Below are 27,214 nucleotides of genomic sequence, written 5' to 3' on the forward strand. Positions count from 1 at the left end.
TGAAGCAATCGAGAACATTTAGCCTGGGTCAGAGTAAGGGGGAAGGAGGAAGGGGTGACAATTGTCTTCAGGTATTTGGAGGACTATCTTGTGGAAGAGACATTTGACTTATTTCAGTAGGGCTTAAGGGGCCAAACTAAGAGCATCAGATGGAGGTCACAAAGAAGTTGATTTGGGCTCCAAATAAGAAGAATCGTCCTAACAAATTCAAAAGCGAAATAGACTCCCTTTGCAGGTAATAGGTACCCAGTCTCTGGAGTTGTAAAAGCAGAATCTGGACGAGTTCTTTTTGAGATAGTATACAAAAAACCCCTTATTCAGGTATAAATTGGAATACTGCCAGAGCAGTGCAGTAGCTAGAGCCCTGGGCCTGGAGTCAGAAAGACCTGAGTTCAAATGGGGCCTCAGACATTTGCTAGCTGTGTGACCCTGGGCAAGTCACTTAACCTCTGCTTCGGCTTCCTCAACTGCAAAAATGGGGATAATACTAGCATCTGCCTCCCAGGGTGTTTATAAGGATCAAGTGAAATGTTGATAAAGCACTTAGTGCAATGTCTGGCACATAGTAGGTGCTTAATAAATACACCCCCCCATACACATTTGGTCTCCAAGCTTCCTTTCAACTCTGTGATGCCATGATTCTTTTTTGTTGTTGTTGAGTCATTTTTTTAAGTTGCATCCAACTCTCTGTGACCCCATTTGGGGGTTTTCTTGGCAGGGATATTGGAGTGTTTTGCCATTTCCTTCTCCAGTTCATTCTATAGATGAGGAACTGAGGTAAACAGGGTTAAGTGATTTGCCCAGGGTCACGCAGCTAGTAAGTGTCTGAGGGCAGATTTGAGTTTTCCTGATCCCATGCTCAGGGCTCTATTCTCGTGGCACTAGCTTCCCTGAGATGATTCTTTGCACTATATGATTATTATCTCTCTTCTTCAGAATCCTATGTTTCTACCAACAGTACTTCAGTGCTTAGCATCACACTAGTTTTTTTTTCTTCTTCTTCCACATGACACTTGTCAGATATAGGATCTTAAGAGTTCAAAAACCCCCACATTGGATGAATGTGTGTGTGCATATATGTGTTTTAGTGTACATATATGTTTGAGGCATATGTGTATGAGTATGTATCATCTTAAAATCACCATAAGATATCTTGGGGAAAAAATCATAGAAATCATAGAATGGTAGAGCTGGAGAGTGCCTTAGAACATTGAACATAGAATGTCAGAGATGGAAGGAGCTTTGAAACACAGTTTATAGAATATTAGAGCTGGAAAGAACCTTAGACATAGAATACAATGTGTTTTTCCTAGAAAGGGACTTAGAACAAAGAACATAGAATATGGGGACCTTAGATATCAGATGGTGCAACGCCCTCTTTTAAATCAAAGATGAACAGAGAAGGGCCGCATAAACTGCAGAGTTAGTTAGTGGACCAGACTCCCCCAGACCCTTTCCACTTCCATTTTTATTGAGCCAGCAGCTTTGAAAATGTCCCTTCCTGAAGTTATACCTTGTGGCTCAGCAGCCTATCCAAGAGTCTTCCTGACTTGGGGATTTTTCACACTATATTTCACTGGTCCCCATCTTAAGGACACTTTAGAGCTGAGAAGAATTAATGCAATTGTGGAAAGGGTGGGGGTGGGAGAGAGGTATCAGAAAATTCCAAGCCTGAGTTTCACAATTATCCTTTGAAATTAGAATATTCAGACACATGTTTCTATTTCCATCTTGCCCTGTTCTTTCTAGTCCAGAGAGATTAGATCCCAAGTCATTATCCACCTAATCACACTAATAGTTGGACACCCTCTCTGCCCTCTGTCTGGAATAGGCACTTGGCAGCCAAAAGCTCCATTTTAATACTTCCCTCTCTTTGAACCCTTAATTAAATGGCATCTGTTTCAATAAAAGTTACACATCACAGTTGACTTTATTTTCTGAATGTGGGTCCCTCCATCAGACCTGGAGATTACGGTAGATAAAATGAAACATTTGCTCCGAGGAAAGTTGAGAACTGATAGAACACCGTCCGATTCTCAGCTCAGGCCCATCAATCATAACTGATTACAAATTCGTCACCTTGAATCAATTTCTGTTCACAAGTTCAAAAGGAAATAGATAGGCCTGCAGCGATGGGGAAATATTATCCATGTGGAGGGGATTAGCAGTTTATGGAATGCCTTTTTCTGAAGAGGCTTGTTTTTTGCCATATTTCAGGACACATCTCACATTAACCTCGAAAACCGCTGTTTTACTGTCCGGAATTTGAGCCGACATCATACCCTCGACTCCTGGAAATCAAATCCTTGCTGAAAATGTAAACACGTTTACATAAACGTGTCTTCAGCTTGCAGGGGGAAGAAAAACAAAATCCTCTGGCCCGATTTAGTAAAAACACATTTTAAAGGAAATTTATTGTATTTGACATTTTCCTTACAACAATTGTCTTAAGTGGTGCAACATTGTTATGTGTGTGCAGGTATGTGCGTATATGTGATTGTGCATGGGTATACATGTGTATACATATGAGGGGATATGTATACATGCAAGTATGTGTGGGAAGATGTACGGGAGCATGTTCAAGTATGTGTGAGTTTGCATGTGAATGGATATATTTGTCCAAGCATTTAGGCATGTCGAAATGTATACACATGTATTCATATAAGTCTTTATATGCCTGTGTTTTTATGTCTGTGAATGCCCACATGCATGTGTGTGAACGTGTATATATGTACATTTACATGTATCAAAGTATGTATAAGTTTGTATGACCCTAATCCTCCCATGACAGTTAGGTGGCATAATCGATAAAGTACTGGACTTGAAGTCAGGAAGACTTGAGTTCAAAAACAGCCTCCTTCAAAAACACACTTCCTAGCTGTGTGACTCTGGGTGAGTTTTCATCTCTGCCTCATCACTTCATCTCTGCCTCAGTTTCTTTAACTGTTAAAAAGGTTGTGTGTGTGTGATAATAGCACTTATCTACCAGGTTTGTTGTGAGGTTTGAATGAAATAATATTTGTTACATGCTTAGCACAGGGTCTGGCACATAATAGGGGTTTAATAAATGCTTATTCCATTTGAATATCTGAGAGTATATATATACACACACATACACACATATATACATACATACATATATACACACATATATACATATACATATGTATATATACATATATATGAATTATGCATGTAAGAGTATAGATATGTGTTTGAGGGTGTATGTGGTTATACAGAGACGTGAATTATACCTGTGAGAGTTATGTGAGATTCTGCACCCATGAATGAGAGACTGCCTGTCCTTGTGCGTATGTGTCTGAGTACATGTAAGTCACTTGGCAAATCCCTCCAATCTACCATGGGAATGATGAGATTAGACGGGTCTCTGAGTGTGTTTGCGTGTGCCAGGCAAACTGTTGCCAGATGAGGTGACGGAGAGTCTCTTCCCCATTGGCTGTGGCCATCCCTTTTTCTGGTCTCTCCATCCCCCTCCCTCTCACCCCACCCCCAGTTAGTGAAGGGCAGTACCAGAGATTCTCACAGCCCCACTGTGGGGAGCTCAGGCAAAGCAGCCCTCAGGGTGTGACCAAGAACATTAGCACATAAACACTGTGGGACTGGAGCTGCCTGGCTGCCCAGAACTGGCTCTCCCAGGGGTCTAGGGAGGAAGTGGAGGAATGGGAGTGGGGACAGATTAGAAATATGTATTTGGACCACTCCTTGTCCCTTCACACCCCTAGCTAGGACATTTTTATCCTTGGGAGAAAAAAAAGTCCTCTGTATGAATCAGTACACCTTGTAAGCCTTAGTTTCTTCTTCAGTAAAATGAGTGGTATGACTAGATGGCCTTGAAAGCCCAGATCTTATTATCCTCCATCTTCTTCCCTTCACCTAAACACACCAGTGACCCCAATGGGAAATTTAAGATTCACGAGACTGCAGAGCTCTGACATCTGGTTCCAATCATTTCCCCCAAAGCCTTGACTGCTTCCTCCCTGTACCCAGGCCTGAGTGAGATGGATGCTCTTGTCTAAGCTGTGAATTGCAGCTTCTAAACCGAGTAGAATGAAGATGAATCAGAGCATTTTAGTCAAGGCAAGTCAAACCATGTCAGCAAGCATTTATTAGGCACCTATAATGTGACAGTCACTGTACTCAGGGCTGGGGATACAAACAGAGGCAAAAGACAGTGCCTGCCCTCAAGGATTTCACAATCAGTGGGGTAAACAACATGCAAACAGCTACATAAAAACTGGACATATTCAGGAAAAATTGGAGAGAGAGCAAAGGAACTAACATTGAGGAAAATTAGGACTTTAGATCTGGAAGGGATCTTGGAGAATACGCAATCGAATTCTACCATTATGCAGAATATCCAAGAGAAGGGAAAAGTAGCTAGTGCGGTGGAAGGAAGGTGGGCAAGGGGCTGGAATTCAGGGACCCTGATTCTAGCTCTAAAGCTCCAGACTCTCCTACACTATTATCTTTTTGTTGTTGTTCAGTCGTTTCCGTCATGTCTGACTCTCTATGACCCTATTTGGTATTTTCTTGGAAAAGATACTGGAATCTTTTGTCATTGCCTTCTCTAGTTCACTTCACAGTTGAGGAAACTAAGGCAAATGAGGTTAAGTGACCTGCTCAGGGTCACATAGTTAATGAGTGTCTGAGGTCAGATTTGAACTCAGGTCTTCCTAATTCCAGGCCTTGAATTCCATCCACTGCATCACCCTGCTGTCTCTGTTATCCTTACAAATTAGTTATCCTAACAAATTGCCATATTACAAATTGTTATCCTAACAAATTAGGAAGCTGAAACTAGAGAGGCTGAATGACTCGCCCAATGTCACACAGTGAATTAGTGAGAAAGCCAAGAACAGAAACTGAGTTTCTGGCTTCCCAACCCAGTCCTCTTCCTATGCTGCCTTACAATTCAAGAAAAATTTTCTTTTTTCTCTATGCTACATAGAATGACTTTTGAGCTATAACAAACCTTAGAGTACATTCATTATTGAATCTCAGGGTTGGAAATGATTTCTAAGCCCATCTAGTCCAACCTAGCCCAGAACAAGAGTCCATTGCAAACCAAACCCAGTGAGTGGCCATCTTACCTGTGCTTGCAGACCACCAGTTAGGGGACACTCACTGCCTTCTGAAGGGGACATCTCTCTTTCTTAGGAACATGTCCTCATGGCAGGTCTACATTGTCCTCTGCATATTTCACCCACTATTCCAGCTCTGCCTTCTGGGGCCAAACAGAATCAGCTGCGTCCCTTCAAATACTTGAAGAAATCTATCATATTTCCCCCAAGTTTCCTCTTCTTCGTGTTAAAAGTCTTCTAATTCCTTTAATCAATCCTAATATGCACAGCAAGGCAGATTCCATTGCAATTTGGTCCCATGGTGCAGAAACAGGAGACTTGGTAGCCTCTGTCATCTTTATGTAGGTAAAAAATAACTCAGAGAGGGGGCTAATATCTGAGGAGTTCACACCCCTAACTCCCAGCAAATTTGCAGTGTGCACTCTTGCTCTCCATGCCTCTCAATGTTCCATTGGCACCAGACCCTAGCTCAGCACATTTGTGATGCACCTCTCTACTGCCCAAGCCTGGGCCATTGCAAACCAATGTCACCATAGGTTGGTCTTCCCCTGGAAATTGGAGGGTTGAAGTGAGGCTGCAAGTTGCTGACTGAACAATGAGATCATAGGCTGGACCTCCTGTGGGACAAACTGCCCTGAGTCATTGAAGCTATCAAATGTCTATGATGACGCTTATTAATTTCATAAGAGAATTTTAGTATAGCTGCCATTTTGTCTGAGGAAGCAGGTCACATAATTAGCTGAAGCCTTTTGAAATTAGCTAAGATGTCTACTGTTAGATCTGTTGCCATCCGGTCGGTTCCTGCTGTCTGTTTGCAGAATCCCAGCCTGAGATATCAACTTTAGCTCCGGTATTTGCTGATCAGTAGATTGCCTTCTGCTATAGGTTCTTTGACGTACAAACTTTTACCTTCCCATTTACCCATTGTAAAATTCCAATCCTATTCTTAATACTGATGTAACTGGAGACCATGTGACAGTTTTGGAAATTCCACTTAGTTCTCACTGATTATTTCGATATAATGCTGAACATACAATAAAGTGGTTATAAAAATGTTTCTGTGTTATTATGTATAATTAGCAGAAATACCTATTGATGAATCCATGAACATTTTTACATCACTACCCATCTGTCCTGAAACATGTTCCAAGATGTGTCTAACACATGTTATTCAGTTGTTTTAGTCGTGTCCAATGTTTGTGACCTCATTTGGGGTTTTTCTTGGCAAAGGCATTGGTGTGGTTTGTCATTTCCATCTCCAGCTCATTTTACAGATAAGGAAACTGAGGCAAACTGGATTAAGTGACTTGCCCAGGATCATACAGCTAGTAAGTGCCTATGGTCAGATTTGAACTGAGAAAGATGAGTCTTCCTGACCCCAGGCTGTGCACTCTATCTACTGTGCCACCCAGCTGACAGTGGAAAGAGCATGGACTCTGGTGTCAGAGAACATGAGTTCAAATCCTGTCTATGATGCCTATTCCTTATGTGTCTTCGGGAAATTCACTTAACCTCCTTAGGCCTCAGTTTCCTATCTTGAAAGAGAGGAGATTGGACTAGATAGACTCGAAGATTCTTCCTGGCCCTCAGTCTCTGATCTGATTGCCCATTAGCTTAAGTCACAGCCTAGCATAAAATCAGCTATGGATCAATGAAGCTTCCTTATATGAAGAGATCAGTGAGAGGTATTTGGCAGGCCCCATACTATAGGGGAGCTTCTCTATAGCCTAGCTCTGTCCCACGCACTGGGTTCTTTCCTGCGGAGGACCTTGTGTCCAAAGGACCAGTGTCCCTTTCCAACTCCTCCTACACTTTCCCTGGATTCCAGTTATGGAACTATTCATAAGGGCATGATTTTAAGCTCCTTCACCATTCAAGTCACCCTCCTCTTGAAACTCTCCAGCTTATCAATCTTTCCCTATAATGTTGCACCTAGAACATAACATAATGTTCTAGATGTGCTCTGACAGGGATGGTACACAAAAAGATTATAACCTCTAGTCATGGACGATGTGCTTCTCTTAATGCAGTCACCAAATGCATGACCATTCTTGGCTTCAATAGCATACTATTGACTTATATTGAGCTTGGAGTCCACCAAGACTGCCAGATTTTTTCAGAAGAAAAAAAACCCTGTTGTCTAGTCCCAACTCTCCATATTTGCTTGTGAAGTTCTTTTTGTGAACCTGAGTAAAAATTTTAATCTATCCCTATTAAACGTCACCATAAAATTTCATTAATTTAATACCCTATTGATCTCTCTCTCTCTCTCTCTCTCTCTCTCTCTCTATATATATATATATATATATATGTGTGTGTGTGTGTGTGTGTGTGTGTGTGTCTGTATGCATGCACACATATATACACATACATATACATAGGAACATATACATACATATATGTATATATGTGTGTGTATACACACACTATATGGATCAGACTAGCTTTGTATTCCTCTGTGCATTTGACAAAATTTGATAAAAATGTTAAATAATACCGTACCAATCCCACTAGAAACATTCTTCCAAAGTGACATTGAATCATCAGTAACTATCTACTCAGTCTAACCATTCAACTAGTTCTGAACCGACTTAAGTTTACTTTTATCCACAACTTTTCATTTTATCCACAATGATTTCATGGGAGATTTTGTCAAATGCTTTGCTAAAATCTTTGTAAAATTTAACTATGACTATGCATATGTATCTCTCTCTCTCTATATATATATATATGTATATATATACATACTCACATATATGCATATACACATATTTACATATGTGTATACACCCATATCTAAGTATATACATATAAATGCACACACACACATGTGCATGCAAACACGTAAACACCTGAGTAGAGAAATGGATTGTTTATTTAACTTGGAGTCAGGAAGACCTGAGTTCAAATTCAGCCTCAGACACATATTAGTTGTGTTACCCTGGGCAAGTCCCTTAACCTCTGTCTGCCTCAGTTTTGTCATCTATAAAATGGAGATAATGATAGTACCTACCCCCCAGAGTTGTTTGCAAACTTTAAATGCTACATAAATACTCGTCATTGTTAGTATCGTTCTTATCTGTCCCTGATTACTAGATCTACACATCCAGTAACCTTGTCAAAAAAGGAAGTGAGGTGAGTTTGGGGTGATCTGTTCTTGATGAAATCAAACCCCTTTGTCATCTCTCTCTGCTTTCACAATGTAGGACGTTGTTTGCCTTTTTCTAGTCATGTAGCAAATCTCCCCTTCTCCCATACTCTTTGAAAGATCACACTTATCCTAGCTTCAAATCTCAGCTCTGTTACTGGCTACCTATGTCACCTTGGAAAGTTCTATGTTGCCTCAGTTTCCTCACCTGTAAAGTGAGTGACTTGGACTAGATATTCCATAAGCATCCTTCCATCTCAAAATATGGTGTTATGAAACCCACTAAGATGCTAAGAACATTTACTATTTCTTTCATTCCCCAAGGATGTACTTCATCTGGCCCAGCTGACTTGGACTTATGAGGGCAGATGGAACTCCTTAGTTACCTTGTATTTCAACTCCATATTAGCCATTTTTAATCCTGTTCTTTCCAGTGAAAATGTTCTGCTCCCTATCAGAGAAAACAAGGGAACATAAAAGATGGGCATTTCTGCATTCTCTTCATTCCCTTCTACCATAGTCCTATCCATCCTGCATAGTGCTATCCTTTGATTTTTATCTTTTCCTCCAATGAGACAAAATAAAACTCCTCCCTCTGGTTATCTTCTCCTGCCCACATGGAGTACTGAAAGAGATTGTGACTGTAGTATCTTAGGATCATAGATTTCCTAGGATCACATAATACTTTTATTCATTCAGCTCCGAATGTACTCAGCCATGCTACACTCATATTTATTCTCCAATATTTGTCTTTGCTTTTGTCTTCAGATCATGTCTTTTTAAAATCTAAACTGATAGTTGATTGCCGGGGTGTCTATATTTGTTTCCTTAAACAAATTCCCCATGTTCCCTCCCATTGACACTGCTCCTTTTTGTGTCTTCATAATTTAATTCTGAAGAGCTTCCCGTATTCCTTGGCTTGGCTTCTCCTGTAGAATTTTAGCTCATGGAATCCTCCCTAAGATTCTGTAGAAGTCAGCCCCAAGAGGCCTGGTAAGTTCTCCAGAATGAGAGTTTGAATAGTTTGAAATTGGATCTGTCCACATACAGCATTTCTAGGTACTCCTCCCCTCTATCCCTGATTCCAAAATGGAGTGGGCACTTTTCTTCAAGGTTTTCTATTCTATTTCTATTTTAGCAACTACTTTCTCCTTGTTTGTGATATTTAGGTCTAGTATAACAGTATACCTCATGATGTCCTTTGTCTTTTAAAGCACAAAATTATCATTAAAGACAAGCCAAAAAATAATTAGCTCCTCAGCCTTTGGGCAAGAGAAACAGGGAGAGAGAAGAAGGAGGGATGGAGGAAGGGGGAGTGAAAGAGAGCTAATGTTTCAATAATTGAAGTTAGACACCTCCATACCAGACTTGTGATCTGTTTCCCAAATAATCTAGGTGTAGTATAGCCCAGTGACAGTCGTATTCTATTCCTTCCTCCAGCTTTCTTCATCAAGATGTTTATCACTATATTTCCTCTTCTGGTTCCTGAAATTCTTCTCACTCAAGATGCTTCCTCCTATACAACATTACTTAGTCCAATTCCCTCTATTCCTTTTACCTATACTACACCTTTTGAATGAGGCTTATGCTACCAGAACCACACACCTATCCCATTAAATCTCAGAGGTACTTTTTTTGACTACTTGTATTAGAATCATGCTAGCTCACCTTGTTGAGGCTTTGTGTCTTTATGTAAAGACATCTGAGGTGATGAGTTCTATTTCTCTTTTCTTGTGAATTTTTGGGAGTCTCTACTGCTATTATTTTTGCTACTCTCAAGGTTATAACTAGTTTATAAATCTACAAGGCAATCTTCACCAGATCCCATCAGTTTATAGCCCTTTTGGTCTGATTTTCAAATCAAATAGACTTTGGCTAAGGACATTCTTACTAGTCCTTGTTAGGTACGCTCTATCCCTAATCAAGACCCCATTGTTTGTAGGAAAAACTTGCTAGAGAAGATGAGTTTTGAACTGATTCTTGGAGGAAGCCAGGGAAGCCAGGAGGTAGAGGCGAGGGAGGACCTTCCAGGTAGCCAGGCTGACCAACGAACAGGCAGAGTACGGTGATGGAGTATGCTTTTCAGGGAACAGCAAGGAGACCAATACTGCTGGATGGTAGAGTTTTCAGAGGAGAAAAAGTATGAGAAGAATGGAAAAGTAGGAAAAGCCCAGGTTGTGAAGGGCTTTCAAAGCTAAACGGAAGGTAGAGCCCACAGGGGCATTATGTCCCTCTCTCAGCATTTGAATATTGTAGTCATTCAATAAATGTTTCTTGAACTGAGTGTAGGACCTTGAGGAAATTGCAAAGTCTCCTCATCTCACTCTCCATACTTGTGATCATGAGAGGCAAGGAGTTTGCACTAGGTGATCCCTAAGGACTCTTCCAGCTGTGATCTGCTATGTTCTAAGTTCCCTTCTGACTCTACCATTCTAGGAGTCAGTAGAATTTGAATTCTCTTCAGTTCTACTAGGAGGAAATATTTACACAATTTCTATACTCTCAAACAGGTCCAGTGCCTTTTTCAGTTCCAAGGTATCGGGAAGGGGTGGGGAAATAAGACTGATCGATTCACTTTCGTGTTCTTCATCTACATGGGTACCCTATAGACTAAATTAGATTATGTCAAATTCAACTCTTAGCCATTGTTGGTTGGTGGTAGTACAGTATTCCCTTCATATCTGTCATTTTATAAAGTATAGAAATCTGTCAGCCAACCAGTCTCTGGGTATTACTGAATATGAGTTCTTCGTGTGATTCTGTGGTTCTGGAATAAGCATGATCCCTGGAAAGTAGATCTACAGAAGAAGCACTATACTAAGAAGTTTCTTCTGTATCTGGTGTCCAGAGCAGCCTCCAGGTTGCAGTTGAATATTATATGATTTTATATTAGAAATAGCAAAAACTCAGAAAAAGTGTCCAGGAAACCTGAAATTTTTTAGCTACATTGGCTTTTAAGACTGGGATGTGTAGTGACTTTGCAATCAGAAATCCTGGCTATTATACTTAAGACCAATGGGAATGTAGGCAATTCAATAAACCCCTTCACTCAACCTCTCTGATCCTCAATCAATTTCTTCTCTGCTTAATGAGAAGATTGTAATGGATGATCTTCAAGCTCTCTTCCAGCTCTAGATTCTAGGAGACAAGCCGTGCAGTACAGTAGAAAGAACTATTGGCCCAGAATCAGGAGATCTGAGTTCTAGGACCAGCTATGCTGCTGATTGTGGATATGATCTTGAGTGAATTAGACTCTTATCTGGGCCTCTGTTTCTTCATGAGGATCATGACCTGCAGAGAGGAAGAGGGAGTGAATTGCCAATCCAACTCAATAAAGATTTATTAAATACCTGCTATGTACCAGGTGCTGTTTTAAGTACTAGAGGTACAAATAATAAAGACAACCCCTGCCATCAAGGAACTTATAATCTAATGGAGTAAGACAATGTCTGAAAGGAGCCAAGAAAGTATGTAGAGGGAACAGAACACCAAGGGGTACCCAGTGAAGGAGCATCTTGTTCTGTGGAGCTGAAACCAGGCAAAAGAACAGATAGAAAGTGGAGGAGTTGAGAGTCCAGTTTCTGCCCTCTATAAAGGAAGGCATTGGGAGGAGTTTGGTACTCCACTCTCCAGCCCTTTAATGAGAGGGAGGAGGAGACTGAAGTAGTGGTACCAATCAAGGTTTGAGTTAGCAGTATAGATTAGAAGTGATGAGCTTATCTTAGCAGGGGCAGATAAAACCAGACAGAGGAGCAGATATGAAATGCAGTGAAAATTTCAGGTATGAGGACCAACTTAAATACATGGAGGAAGGAGATAAAATGTTGTATTTTGGAAATAGTAAATAGTTCAGTTTGCCTGGAATGAAGAGGGAATCCAGGGGAGTGTCATGAAATAAGTCTGGAAAGGTAGAATGGATCCTGAGTGTGGAGAGTCTTAAATGTCAGGTTATTGAGTTTTATTCTGAAGGTATTGGGAGCTGCTGTAGGTTTATGGGATTTATGGGTAGAGGAGTGACGTGATCAGATCTGTGAGATTTATGAGAAGAGGAGGGACATGATCAGATCTGTGCTTTAAGAAGATTATGTAATGGTCTTTTAGTTCAGAACAAAAATGATTTTTCCAACCCAGTCTTTCTCTGATAGTTTGTCTATGCCATTTTCATGCCTAGACTCTACTTTTTTAAAAATAAATTTTATAGGCTAGATGTTTACTTCCCTTACAACATTGTTGATTAGTATGGCTTTCCTGCCTGTGACATCAGAGATAAGAAATGAATCAGACACATTTGCATGAGACCCCACCTCTAATATAAAATATTGGTCCTTTTCAGGAGCCCTAAGGCCAGAAATACATGGAATTAGGATGGACTCAGGTCAACCCATCAAATAAGGAAGAATTTGGTGTGACAACGCACCAAAGTCCTGGCAGCATCCTCTTGAACCTCCTTCTTCCTGCCTTGACCATCGTATCCAAGACTCTGTGGCAATACTTTTGCTTATCTCTCTTCCATTGCCTTTCCCACATCACATTGGGAGTGTTGGCTGCTACCCCAATCTAGGGAATGGATGAATACTGCATCTATCTTTCCCTGGTTGTACTTGCCATCACTATCCTCCTACCCTCATGCTCTTTTGAGTGTTTCTTGATAAGCCAAAACACCTTCCCTTAAAATCATCAAGTTAAAGAGTCCATTGCATTCAGCATTGACTGGCTGATTTTATTCTATTGCGAAATTCCTTCAAGTCCCAATAAGAGCTCTTTTCAGTTTTCTTACAGAGGGAAAAGACCAGATGCAGGGAGACCAGTCTGGAAGCTAGTACAAGAGGCTAGGCAGGAAGTGATAAGGATGTTAATACGACAGTGGAGAGAATGGAATGGATAGGAGAGATGATAAAAAGGAGACATGCTTGAAAAGATGTAGCAGCTGATTGGATATAGGAGTGCATGAAAAAGTGGGAAGGGTCAAGGAAAGCTCTGAGGTTATGAACCTGGATGACTAGGAAGATAATATTTCTTTCATCTGAAATGTAGAACTTTGGAAGAGGGGCAGATCTAAGAAGGAAGAGAACAAATTCCTTTTATGGACATACTGAATTAAAATTAATTAAATATAAAAAAGCAGAGATTCAGGACTGGAACTCATAACAGAAAGGTTGGACAAAATGTAGCTACAAGAGTCATCTGTGTAAAGATAATTGAACCTGTGGGAATAAGCAAGTATAAAAGTATAGAGAAGACCAGGATAGGACTTTGAGAAACTCTAAGCCCAGAATTCACTCTACTATGTCATATCACCTCTAGATGCAACTTACTAAGTCAGGAAAGGGATTTGGACTCTTTAGAACAACTTTTCTACCAGTAGCATTTCTGCTTAACCCCACGTTACCCAGAAAGTTTAATTCATCCCCAGGGCATTCTGGGTAATGGAAGTTGCTCCATTGTTTTAAGAGTGAGCATGACTAAGGGAAGTAGCTTGTCACAAACTTCTGTCTCTCCCTTCCTTTGATCTAAATAACTGTGTCTAAGGTGCATCCGAGGTTAATATAACTATATTGAGCAATGCGAAAGTTCAAGGGTGGGGGAATTCTGAGAAAGGGTGACTTCAACAATCAGGCTTATATCATGTTTCTTTTAGCGGTATTTTAATGGTTGTCAACTGAGTTCAAAGTGTTAGAAAGGAGTTCAAATTTTCTCCTTTGGCATTTCTTCCTTCAAGTTGCCTGCTCTCTCCTCCCTAGGCAACTCTGGTTAGTAAATATTAATTTACTCTCAATTACTAATGACAAGTACAAGAAACGCCTACATCCATCAGCAGTCCTGCCTTAGGACAAGAATTTGTCCTTCAAAGCATTCAGCCAGTCAGCAATTAGAAGTAATAGTGACTCCAGGCTAGGGGCTGTGGAGCAGACGACCTCCTTCCAGTGGCTGATCAGGGTCTGAGCTCACAGCAGCCCTGGTGGTCCTGGGAGCGCCTCACTTCTGAGGAGAAAGTCAAGAAGGCAATTTTGTAAAGCAGCAAATTAGAGCCAGAGCAATCATAGAAAGCCTGAGAAAATCCTTCAGACTCTGAGAAGGGAATCTAGGAGGCAAAGCTTCTTCTCAGCCGGTGTAGTCTTTAAGAAACTGGATGGGGCGATGGGGCGGGGAAGGGGAAATCTAATGCAGTCAGGATAAGAGAGTTTATAATAGTTTAAGTGGGCTTAAATCCTCCCAATAGGTATAAGAGATTAATAGATTGGGAATCAGAGGATCAGAGAACATCAGATTTGGGGGGGAGTTCAGAATGTAAAATGTAAGAACTCAAGAGACTTTAGAAGACGGAATATAAATTGTCAGCTCTGAAACAGACCCTAGAAATCATTCAGTCTACACTCTCCCTTCATGGGTTAGAAAACTGACACCTGGATAGGGGAAAGTGATCTACCCAGAGTCAGACAATGGGTTACTGGTGAAGCCAGGGGTCGACTCTTAATCTCCTTCACTTTCCATACCACTTACTTGTCAATAATTGAAAATCAGGTCTCATCCTTTTTGAAATAGCCCCAAGGTAAGAACCACCTCCCTACCCCTAATTGATAAATGGTTATAGAATATGAATAGATAATTTTCTAAGGAAGAAATCCAAACCATATGAAAAAAGCTCCAAGCAACAAAATAATTAGAGAAATGTAAGATAAAAAACCCAGGGGTGCTTTATACCCATCAGATTGGCAAAGTTGACAAAAAAGGGAAATGATAATTGTTGTAGGGATCTGGGAGAAAAAGGACACATTAATGCAAATGGACACATAAATGTTGACAGGGCTTTGAATGGGTCCAGCCATTCTGGAAAGTAGTTTGCAAGTATGCTCAAAAAGTTACTAAACTGTACATACCCTTTAACCCAGTGTTATCCCTACTAGGTTTATATCTTAGTTAGATAAAAGTAAGAGGAAAAGGAATCATATGTACAAAAATATTTATAGCAGCTCATTTTGTGGTTGCAAAGAACAGGAAGCTAAATGGGTACCCATCCATTGGGAAATGGCTTAACAAATTTATGGTATGTAAATGTAATGGAATGTTACTGTGCTGTAAGAAATAATCAAAGGGGACAGTTTCATAGAAACCTAGGGAGATTTTTATGAACTGATGTAGAGTGAGGTACCTAGAGCTAGGAGGACAATTTATAAAATAACAACATTATAAAGACAAACCAGTTTGAAAGACTTTAGAACCTTGAGTAATGCTGTGATCAACTATGATTGCAGAGAACCCAGTAAACATACAATTCAACTCTTTGTGTCTTTTGAAGACTCTTGTATAATTTTCATGTATGCATGAGACACTTTGTTGGAGGAGAATTTTTAAGATAGCATTTTGTTCTTCTACATCAAATGACATTTTAAAATATAGACAACGGGTAATAATCATAATAAACTCATATTCCTTTTATTTTTTGATTAACCGCGAAATGATGGTATTGATGTGGTCTACACCAGAAAATCAGCTGTAAAATTTCCCCATTCTCTTATAATACTTGCGTCAAAGATACCCTCAATGGATATATATGTGTATTATAATAATATTAAATATAATAATAATTATATTTAGGGTGTTTTAAAAGCTTTAATAGCTTAAAAATGTGTTAAGCTTTTTGGCACATCCTGTATAGATGGGAAAATATGTATAAAGGTTGATACAGCTGTTACTGATATTTTCTCAGTCATTTTTTTTGTGGTAGCAGTAAGATCTAGGATTTTTTCCCATGCTTTTGCTCTCTTCCATTCCTCAGATACCTCAAGAATCTATCCCTCAATGCCCTCACAATGTTGTCTGCTTGGTAAATCAAATATTTGCTGATGAAGGTACTTTTTAGACTTTAGATGCTTCTCATTATGTCAGTAGATTATTGTAACCAATGTTGATGTATTTTCTTCCATCCATTTCCCACTTTTAAGCATCAATAACACATTTAAAGAGGTCAGGTTGAAGTTGTTTTCATTGTATACCACATTTCTTTAAACTTTTTCTTCTATGTTTCCATTAACTTTTAAATTAATGTCTTATTAATGATTTTTGTTTTTTTATATCTGTCATTTCCTAATATATTATCTCCTACCCAACAAATGGATCTTCTTTTGTAACAAAGTAAAGCAGTTTAAGCAGAATAAGCCAACACAATGACTCTGCCTGATAATGTATCATTTTCCATTTTGTTTTTGTGTCTTTTCTTTTGTTTCATATTAATTTTAATCCTTACTCTAATGAATCATTGGCCTGACTATTAATAGGTTTCAGGAGTGACATCAGCTTTTTTATTTTCTTTTTGGTAATGTTATTTGGTAGTTGCCTTCTAATTATGTTTGGTTACTTGTATATGGATCTTTCTTCTCTATTCCATTATAACCTCCTTGAGAGAAAAGTATATATTGTATATCTTTTTCTCCTCAGTGTCTTACACATGTTAAGACCTTAATAAGTATATTAAGGTTAGCTTGGGCATACCCAACTTGAATATCAAGTCAGGGAAGGCAGAGGGTGCTTGCTACTCTCCTTAGCATTTGCTTCCTGGGCTATTAAGGGGAGTAAAGAGATTCTCTTGATCCTGGCTTGGTTTGACAGTAGGATATCCAGCCTTTGGAAATGGATCATGGATGATATGGGAACAAAATGTGGACAGAGGGCAGAGTTGTGCTTAAATTGTTATTGGGATGTAAATTAGTGGTGTGAGTCAAGGGGAGAAAAAGAAGAGTGAGTGAGTGAGGGTGTCTGTATATTGAAGGTGGTATCTGAATGCCAGAGCCTCTGGGACTTGAGAAAAGCCTTCGCTTGGAGTAAAGTGGAATGAATGGTTATGGAGGGCATAGCAGGGTGCCCTGCTGGGTTCCCTAAGTGCCAAGGTTATGTGCTATTAGTCTCAGTGCCATCCTATAAAGTTATGTGGAGAGCTTAACAAATAATACATCTGAATGGTATTCTGAGTCCCCAGTATTCTCCAAAAGAGAAGAAAGAAAGAGAGAAAGAGAGAGAGAGAGAGAGAGAGAGAGAGGGAAGAAAGAAAGGAGGGAAAGAAGGAAGAAAGAAGAAGAAGAAAGAAAGAAAGAGAAAGAAAGAAAGAAAGAAAGAAAGAAAGAAAGGAAGGAAGAAAGAAAGAATCCCTGAGATGGGAGCAAAGGGTAGACCCCCAAAAATGTGGTTAAAACTTAAGAGTGGGTCCTTAACAGTTGAATTGAATTATCATGGGCTCACATATTCTCTTCCCTACCAACTTCCACAAAGCCTGGGTGGGAGAGGCAGGGAGGTAATTCATTGGGTCTCTCAGAAATTACACACAGTGCTTGCATGTATGGGAGGCAACATGATACAGTGGAAAGAGCAATGACTGGAATCAGAGGACCTGTGTTCAAATCCTGCTTCTGATGATTTCTAAGGTCCCTTTCAAAGCTAGAGCTATGAGATCCTCAGGTGCTCAGTCCATCTTGCTTAATGGTGGTGATAATGATTCCTAGGCAGTTTAGTGTAGTGGTATGAGCATGAAATCTGGAGTCAGGTGATTAAGAGACATGGGGTCTGGTCTGTGGATGTTCTAGGAACTAGCTGTGCAAACTCAGGTCTGATGCTTCCCTTTTATGAGCCGCAGATCCCTGCCTCTGTCAAGTGAGGATAACAGTCTTTTCCCTGCCCTTATCCCAGGGCTGTTGTGAATATCTCACTTGGCACACTGTCTTTTCACCATTTCCCCATTTTGTCAAGTTCTTTTATCCCCCCACAGAACTGCAGAATCTCAGAGCCAGAAGAGATCTTGGTGCTCATTAAGTCCAACCTAAACCTGGCCGAGAATCCCCAACACTCCCAACAGTTCTTTGTACAACTTCTACTTGAAGACCGCCAAGGAAGGGGAAACAACCACCTCCTGAGGCTGCACCTTCCATTTTTGCATAGTTCTTACTGTTAAGAATCCCTTCCACATCCCATATACAACTAAGATCTTCTTCCCTACAACTTCCAACAAGTTCTCCTAGGTTTGCCCTCTGGTGCTAAACCGAAAAAAAAATGTAATGGCTCTTCCAATCGATAGCATGCAGGACACACAAAGGTAGGTGTTGTATCACCCACCCCCTGCCCCAGCCTTCTCTTCTCCAGGGTAAACATCATCATTTACCTCAACTGATCCTTCTATGTAATGGCTTTTATCTCCTATGCTATGATGATGTCCTTTCCTTGGAAATGCCTCAGCTTGCCCTAAAATATGGTGCCTCGTCATGAACACAATACTCCAGATATGATCTAGAGTTCAATCCATTAGCATCTCATGTCATCTGTGAGATCTTTATTTATAAATATCAATGCCTCCATTTTCCAGATGAGGAAATTAAAGATCAGAGATATGAAGTAATTTACCCAAGTAATTTACACACATGTGGTATCAGAGCTAGAACCAGAACAAAAAGTCTCGACTCCAATTCCAAGGCTCTTTTCATTAAAATACACTGCCTAGACTAGTCTAGAGAGGTGATCAATCAGGCATGGTGGAAAGAACCTTAGATTTGGAGTTGACGTCTAGGTTCGAATACCAGCTTTGACAGTAACTGTGTGACCTGGTGCACACTGAACCTCATTTTCCCTAATCTATAAAATGGGAATGATAATGATTATATTATCTACTTCAGAGGACTGTTGCAAAGAAAGGTCTTTTTAACCCTCACAATGTTTTGAAGAGTGAATTTTTATTATCAGTCTCACTGGATTGGAGGGAGGGGCTGATGAAGAAATCAGCCAGCTCTAAGACTGAAAAGTTTAGTCAGTATATATCCTTGAATATCAGCCCAAAGAATTTTGGTGCCGAGCAGCAACTGGTTTATAATTGAATTTATCATCTTAGAAAGTTGCCTAGGGACACTGAGAAATTGATAATTTGACTGGGATCACACAGCTGGTATGTGCCTGAGGGAGAACTTGAATCCAAGTCTTTCTGAATACAAAGCTAGTTCTTGATCTATTATTTCATACTGCCTATTTATAGTATAACAACAATAATAAAGCTATGAAGATCACCTAGCCCAACTCACTCATTTTATGGGGGGAGGGGTGAGGCCAAGGGAGGTTAAAGTCTTTTTTAAAATTTTTTAGATTTTTTTATTTTTAGTTTACAACACTCAGTTCCACAAGTTTTTAAGTTCCAAATTTTCTTCCCCACCCTCCTTTTCCCCCTCCCTCCCCAAGATGGTATGGAATCCAATATGTCTTCTACATATAGTTTCGCATTAAACTTATTTACACAATAGTCAAGTTATAAAGAAGAATTATGACCAATGGAATGAATCATGAGAAAGAAGAAATGAAACCAAAAAAGAAGAGAAAAAAAGAGAGCAAATAGTTTGCCTCAATCTGCATTCAAAGTCCATAGTTCTTTATCTGGGTATAGATAGCTCTTTCCATCATGAGTCCTTTGGAGCTGTCTTTGAACCTTGTATTGCTGAGAAGAGCCAAGACTATCAAAGTTAGTCATCACAGAAGCAATATATCTGTGGTTGTTTACAATGTTCTCCTGGTTCTGCTCCTCTCACTCAGCATCATATCATGTAGGTCTTTCCAGGTTATTATGAAGTCCATATGTTCCCCATTTCTTATAAAGCACAATGGTATTGCATTACATTCATATACCACAACTTGTTCAGCCATTCCCCAATTGATAGGCATCCTCTTGATTTCCAATTCTTTGCTACTACAAAAAGAGCTGCTATAAATATTTTTGTACATACAGGTCCCTTTCCCACTTGAGTTATCTCTTTGGCATACAGCCCTAGAAGTGGTATTGCTGGGTGAAAGGGTATGCACATTTTTATAGCCCTTTGGACATAGTTCCAAATGGCTCTCCAGAATGGCTGGATCCATTTATAGCTCCACCAACAATGTAACAATGTTCCAATTTTCCCACATCCTCTGCAGCATTTATCATTTTCCTGTTTTGTCATGTTAGCCAATCTGACAGGAGAGATGTGGTACCTAAGAGTTGTTTTGATTTGCATTTCTCTAATCAGTAGTGATTTAGAGCATTTTTTCATATGCCTGTAGCTATCTTCAATTTCTTCCTCTGAAAACATCCTGTTCATATCCTTTGACCATTTCCTATAAATTTGGTTCAGTTCCCTGTATATTTCAGATGTGAAGCCTTTATCAGAGATACTGGTTGTAAAGATTTTGGGATGTTAAAGTATTGCCCCAAATCACTTTTGTAATTAAATAGCAAGTCCACATTTGAATCTAGTCCTGATTCTAGATCTGGGACTTTTTCCACTCCATCAAGTCTCACACTGTATTTTTCATGAGGATAATGAGAAGCCACTGGAGGTTTTGTCTCCAGAATGTCTGCAACACTGTCATTTTAGAAAGGCAAAGAAATAACAAAATAATTCTGAGGTTTGTAAGCTCAGCTCGTACAGCTGATGCACAAAGTGTGGGGGCTATGTATGCCAAGTTCATCATAGGAAGACCAATCAGTTTTGTCAGCCCAGCCTAGATTCTGAATCAGGAGCTGGATTTCACAGCTGGTTCAGTTCCTTATTCCCTGGGGAGGACCTCAATTAATGCTGATTAATGACAATGATGGATGATCATGAAGGCAACTGCATGTGAAGTGGATAGATGGATGAGATGCTTTGGGAACACAATGAGCCTGAGTGGAAGCACAGAACTAGCCATTTCTGGGAAGCCTGTTTCATCCCAGACAGCTGGGAGAACTTGGAACCAAACTCCTGAACTGGCTCGATCTTAGCATAGAGAACTAATGAATAAGAGTCAGTGTCATGTAATGGAAAGAATCATACTTAGAGTCATGGAAGACCCCCACCTGAATCCTTCCAGGTGACCCTAGGGAAGTCACTGCATCTCTCTATGACTCAGGTTCTCCAGTCCATAAACTGGGGGTAACAATTTCTGCCCTGCCTGTCTTTAAAGTTCTTTGTAAAAGTGAGCTTTGAAAAATACAAATTTAAAACATTTCTTCTGAACCTGCTCTGATCAGGGAAAGAACAAAATGCAAGACACAGTCCTTCCTCTCATAGAACTTATAATCTAATAACCATAACAATGACAACAGCCTGTATTTCTACCATGCTACAAAAGTTTACAAAGCATCTTCCTCACAATAATCCTCTGGGTTAGGTAGAACAAACATAATTTCTTCCCATTTTACACATGAGGAAATTTAGATTCTGAGAGTTTGACTCATTCAAAGTCACAAAATTCCTAAGTATATTTTTTCATATTTTTATCCTCAAACATAGGATTTTGTACATTTTATCTACTTAAAGGTTTATTGAATTAAATTCTTTGGTTTAGTTGGCTAGTCAAAATATAAGTGTTGTTGTTCAGTCATTTTGAAGTTGTGTCTGACTCTTCATGATCCCATTTGGGGTTTTCTTGGCAAAGATACTGGATTGGTTTGCTCATTTTACAGATGGGGAAATTGAGGCAAAGAGGGTTAATTAACTTGCTTAGTATCGCATAGCTAGTAAGTGTCTGAGGCCAGATTTGAACTCAGGAAGATGATCTTCCTGACTCCTGGCCCAGCGCTCTATCCACTGAGCTACCTAGCTGCCCCTAAACATAGGTATATTAATGTTAAATAATAATTAATGTAATAACAGATGACATCAGCACAAAATAGTTGTTAAGTGAATTTGAAACTGATTGAATGGCCAGACTCAAAGAGTATCTTTTAACAATTCAATGTGTTTGTCAGTAGGTCTCCAATGGAGTCTCAGTACTATATTACACACTTATTAATGATTCCGATAAAGGGGGTTCTTGGGAGGGGAGGGGGTAAGCTTATCAAATCTGCAGATGACACAAATTTGGGAGAGAACGCTAACACACTGGAGGATCTTCCATCCAAAAAGATCTTGACATGCTAGAACATTGGACCAAATTGAATGAGATGAAATCTAATAGGATTTAATATAACGGCTCATAATCGGGTTCAAAAAGTCAATTTCATGACAAGATGGGGTAGGCATGGTCAGACAGTAGTTAAAGACCAAGAAGATTTAGTAGACTGAAAACTTGATGTGAGTTAGGAGTGTGATACAGAAGCCAAAAATGTCAGTACAATCCCGGGCTGCATTGAAAGGCACATAAATTATAGGAATAAGGAGGTTCAAAGTCCCTTTTTATACTTTGCCTAGTCACACTACATCTGAAGCATTGTGTCCAGTTATGATCTCCACAGCAAGGCGAGTAACAAAATAAATAAGTAAAAAAAACCACAAATACACCCAGAGTAGGGCAACCAAGATGGTGTCTCAAGATCGTTTCATAAAGTGAAGGTACTAGGAGTATTTTGCTTAAGAAAGAGAAGACTTGGGAAGGGGGGTGGTGGTGATGCAATAACTGTCTTGAAGTACCTGAAGGCTTGCACTTGGAAGAGAGATTAAGCTTGCTCTGTTTGGCCCCAGAGAGCTAAACTTCGAGTAATGTAAAAGTGTTAAAAGTACAAAGAGTTAAATTTGGTTTTGACGCCATTGAAGGCTTCCTGTGTGTCAGAAAGTCAATTCACTTCTTGCTTGTATGAAATAACTTCTGACTCTAAAATAAGTCTCATTGAAATGCTTAAGACAGAACAATAACTCATTTCTAGAGCATTTTTCCTCTTCTAAAAACCGGCAAGTACGTGGTACAAGTGCTATCAACCTTATTTTGTGGACGAGGAAACTGAGGTACAGAGGTTAGTGACTTTCCAAAAGTTACATAGTAAGTGCAGTCCTGGGACAGTAACTTAAGTCCTCTGACTCCTGGTTTTATGTCCCTTTCACTCTCAATCCACAGAAATCCAATAGAAAACAAGGTAACTGGAAGTGATAAATGTATTTACCTCCAGGGACATTCATTCCTACCTATGGAAATTCAGGACTGGAAGACATACTTTGCCAAATTTATCTGGTCCCAGGGATCCAAGTTTTGAATCCCAGCCAGAGATTTAAGTTTTCAAGGGAAGCCAGGCCAACTGTAACTTTTTTATTTCAAAGAAAGGGAGATCACTAATAAGATTCTTGAGTTTGAAATATTCAACACCCTCAGAACACATTCTAGTTGACTGACATGTGGTAGATCAGTTTCTACTTGGCTGAATGCCCAGCTGATCTGATCTGAGTATTCATAGACTTTGTGAGTTGGAAGGGACCATAGGGATTACGTAGTCCACCTACTCATTTAACAAAGCGGGAACAAATAAGACCCGGAACGAATGAATGGACCCAAAAAAGCATTTGTTAAATGCTCACTATATCGCAGGCTCTTTGCAAAGTTCTGGGTGGCGAGAGAGAGAGAGGAAAAGCAAGAAAGAGCGAGTGCGAGAGAGAGAGAGAGAGAGACAGAGAGAGAGAGAGAGAGAGAGAGAGAGAGAGAGAGAGAGAGAGACAGAGAGAGAGAGAGAGAGAGACAGAGAGAGAGAGAGAGAGACAGAGAGAGAGAGAGAGACAGAGAGACAGAGAGACAGAGAGAGAGGGGGGAGAGAGAGACAGAGAGAGAGAGAGAGTCCCTGTCCTCAAGGGGCTCACATTCTACTGGAAGAACACATGTATAGGGGAGTAGTGACCAGAAAAGGTATTTTTGATCTGAGTTATCATAGCTGATCCTTCAGGCAATTAAATGAAACACCGTATCCAGAATTGCTAGTACTGGGGGACAAAGGGGAAATAACAAGTGTTCCATTCTTTGCTGAAGTGCTTGACTGGTAGGATGTGAAGGTGAAGCATAGTCTTCACACTGTAAGCTAGAGTAGTCTAGATAAGTTTGCATTTACTCAGTAATGAATCAAGACGGTTGACCACCAGGGCAGGAGTCCCTAATATGAATAGATTAATTTCTCCAGGGAGTGAGTACATGGATTATGTAGGTCCAACCCAAGGGCCTATGATGAAGATATTGGTCCAAGTTGGGAGAAAACAGGGTAATGAGTACAGGAAGTGATTAGATGATCTGGGTACAAGGATAGATGGGAGGTAAAGGTGAAACACATTCTTGTCTAGGATTTGGGGTCTAGTCAATGTGCCATGATTCTATTAGCATTGAGGATTCTCTGCCAAAATACTGCATCAACCCCACAATGCCTCATCAGACTTTCATTAATTGGCATAGTAAAAAAAATGATCATTTGTGTCCAATGTGTCTTCAATAACCTATCTTTCAAAGCCTTCTCTGAACCCTCCCATGAAAGACTTCTCCTTCAGTGGCCTCTGTGAGCAAAGGCCTACCCCCTAGAACCTAGGTCTGGTGGCAAAATTCTAATCCTCTTCTACTACATTATACTATCATTGATTCCAGAAATTATCCCAGGCTACGAGAGTCTCCATATTTTACAGATTTAGGAGATGAACCAGGACCAGGTACAAAGGGAGTTCTAAACAAATATTTGTTGATTAGGCTGGTTTTGATTTAATTTTTAACTGGCACAGAACAAATAACTCACCATGACCATGGCAAGACTGGGATAGGCTGTGGACCTATGATTTTATTGTTATGAGGAATTCTCTGGTAGGAAGCTCACTTTTGTCAGGGCAAGCTGAAACTTATGTTCTTAGCGAGTTTCCCAGAGCACTGAGAATATAAGGCACTTGCCCAGAGTCACACAGCTAGCAAATGTCTAATCTAAGACCAGATTGGAATGCTAGTCTTTTTAGCTCTAAGACCAGCACACTATCCCATACCCTAACTAGACTTAGAAGGGCGTGATCAAGAGAGAGAGAGAACTAGGAGTAGTGGGGGGAAATTGCAAAGAGGCAGAATCTGGACCAACTGTAAGAAATGATATTCTAATAATTAGAATGGTCCTGTGTAATGGACTGCCTTGGGACACTATCATTGCACATGCTCCCAAAAAGGCAAGGACATAGCTGGATGCCACTCCTCAGGTGTGAGTTGGGCGAGATGATCTCTGAGATTCCTTGCTTCTCAGAGATTCTTGGCAATGGGAAGAATATACATACAGGTGTGTGGCCACTCCCTGTTTTTAATTTTGTTTTCAATATATTTTATTTATTTTATCAAATATTTCCTAATTATATGTCGAAGAAAATTTCACATAAATTTAAAAATTTAGTTCCATTATGCCTAAAGGGCTATAAAATGCACATACCTTTTCGTTCAGCAATACCACTCCTAGAGCTGTATCCCAAAGAGATCGCATAAGAGGGAAAAGGACCTGTATGTGCAAAAATATTTATAGCAGCTCTTTTTGCAGTAGCAAAGAATTGGAAATCAAGAGGATGCCCATCAATTGGGGAATGGCTAAACAAGTTGTGGTATATGAATCTAATGCAATACTATTGTGCTATAAGAAATGGGGAAGATACGGACTTCATAATAACCTGGAAAGACTTATATGATCTGATGCTGAGTGAGGGGAGCAGAAGGAGGAGAACATTATATACGGTTACAGACACAAGGTATCTGTGAGACTAACTTTGATAGACTTAGCTCTTCTCAGCAATGCAAGGTTCTAATACAGCTCCAAAAGACCCATGACAGAAAAAACTATCCACATTCAGAGAAAGAATTACAGTCTGAGTGCAGACTGAAGCAAAGTATCTGCTCTCTCTCTCTCTCTCTCTCTCTCTCTCTCTCTCTCTCTCTCTCTCTTTCTCTCTCTCTCTCTCTCTCTTTGTTTTGTTTCTTTTTTCTCATGGTTCATTCCATTGGTTATAATACTTCTTTACAACTTGACTATTGTGAAAATAAGTTTAATGTGAAGATATATGTAGAACCTATATCAGATTACATACTATCTGGCGGGGAAAAGGTGGAGGAGAAAATTTGGAACTCAAAAATTTGTAGAACTGAGTGTTGTAAACTAAAAATAAAAAATAAATTAAAAAAGAAAAACTATAGCTCTCAATTCTCTTCCTCCCTTTCATTCCTCCTCCTTCTTTAGAAGGGAAGCAATTTGATATCAATAATACATATGATCTAATGCTAAAAATATTTCTATATTAGCCATATTGCAAAAGAAAATACAGACAAAATATGCCTCCCCAAAAAGTTAAAAAAGTATGCTTCAATCTACATTCTGAGTTCATCAGTTCTCTCTTTGGAGGTAGATAATATTTTTTGTCATGGGCCCTTTGGAATTGTCTTGGATCATTGTCTCGATCAGAGTAGTGGAGTTTTTTATGTTTTGTCATCATTACAATATTGCTGTTACTGTGCACAGTGTTCTCCTGGTTCTAGTCACTTCACTTTGCATGAGTTTATATAAGTCTTCTCAGGTTTTTTTGAAACCATCTTGCTCATCATTTCTTATAGCCTAACAATATTTCATCACAATCGTATACCACAACTTTTTCAGCCATTCCCCAGTTGATGGACATCCGCCCAATTGCCAATTCTTTGCCAACACAAAAAGAGCTGCTATACATATTTTTGTTCAGATAGGCTCTTTTCCCTTTTCTTTGGTCTCTTTAGGTTACAGACCTAGTAGTGGTATTGCTGAGTCAAAGGGTATGTACAGTTTTGTAGACATTTGGGTGTAGTTTCAAAATGTTCTCCAGAATGGTTGAACTAGTTTACAACTCTACCAACAATATATTAGTGTCACAGTTTTCCCACATCCCCTCTAGTATTTGTCATTTTCCTTTTCTGTCATGTCAGCCAATCTGATAGGTGTTGTTAATTTGCATTTCTCTAATCAGTAGTGATTTAGAGCAATTTTTCATACAGGTATTGATAACTTTGATTTCTTCTTCTGAAAACTGTCTATTTATACCCTTTGACCATTTATAAACTGAGGAACGGCTCTTATTTTTATATATTTAAGAAATTAGGCCTTTATCAGAGAAATTGGCTATAAATTTTCCTTGTTTCCTATTAAAACTAATGTAGTCAAAATTAGAAGGAAAACAGGAAAGCAGGAAAGTTCTAATTTTGAATACATTAGTTTTGTTTGTACTTCCCATGATCCTTTCTATTTCTTGTTTGGTTGTAA

The sequence above is a fragment of the Trichosurus vulpecula genome, chromosome 6, assembly GCF_011100635.1.
Source record: "Trichosurus vulpecula isolate mTriVul1 chromosome 6, mTriVul1.pri, whole genome shotgun sequence".
Lineage (NCBI taxonomy): Eukaryota > Metazoa > Chordata > Mammalia > Diprotodontia > Phalangeridae > Trichosurus > Trichosurus vulpecula.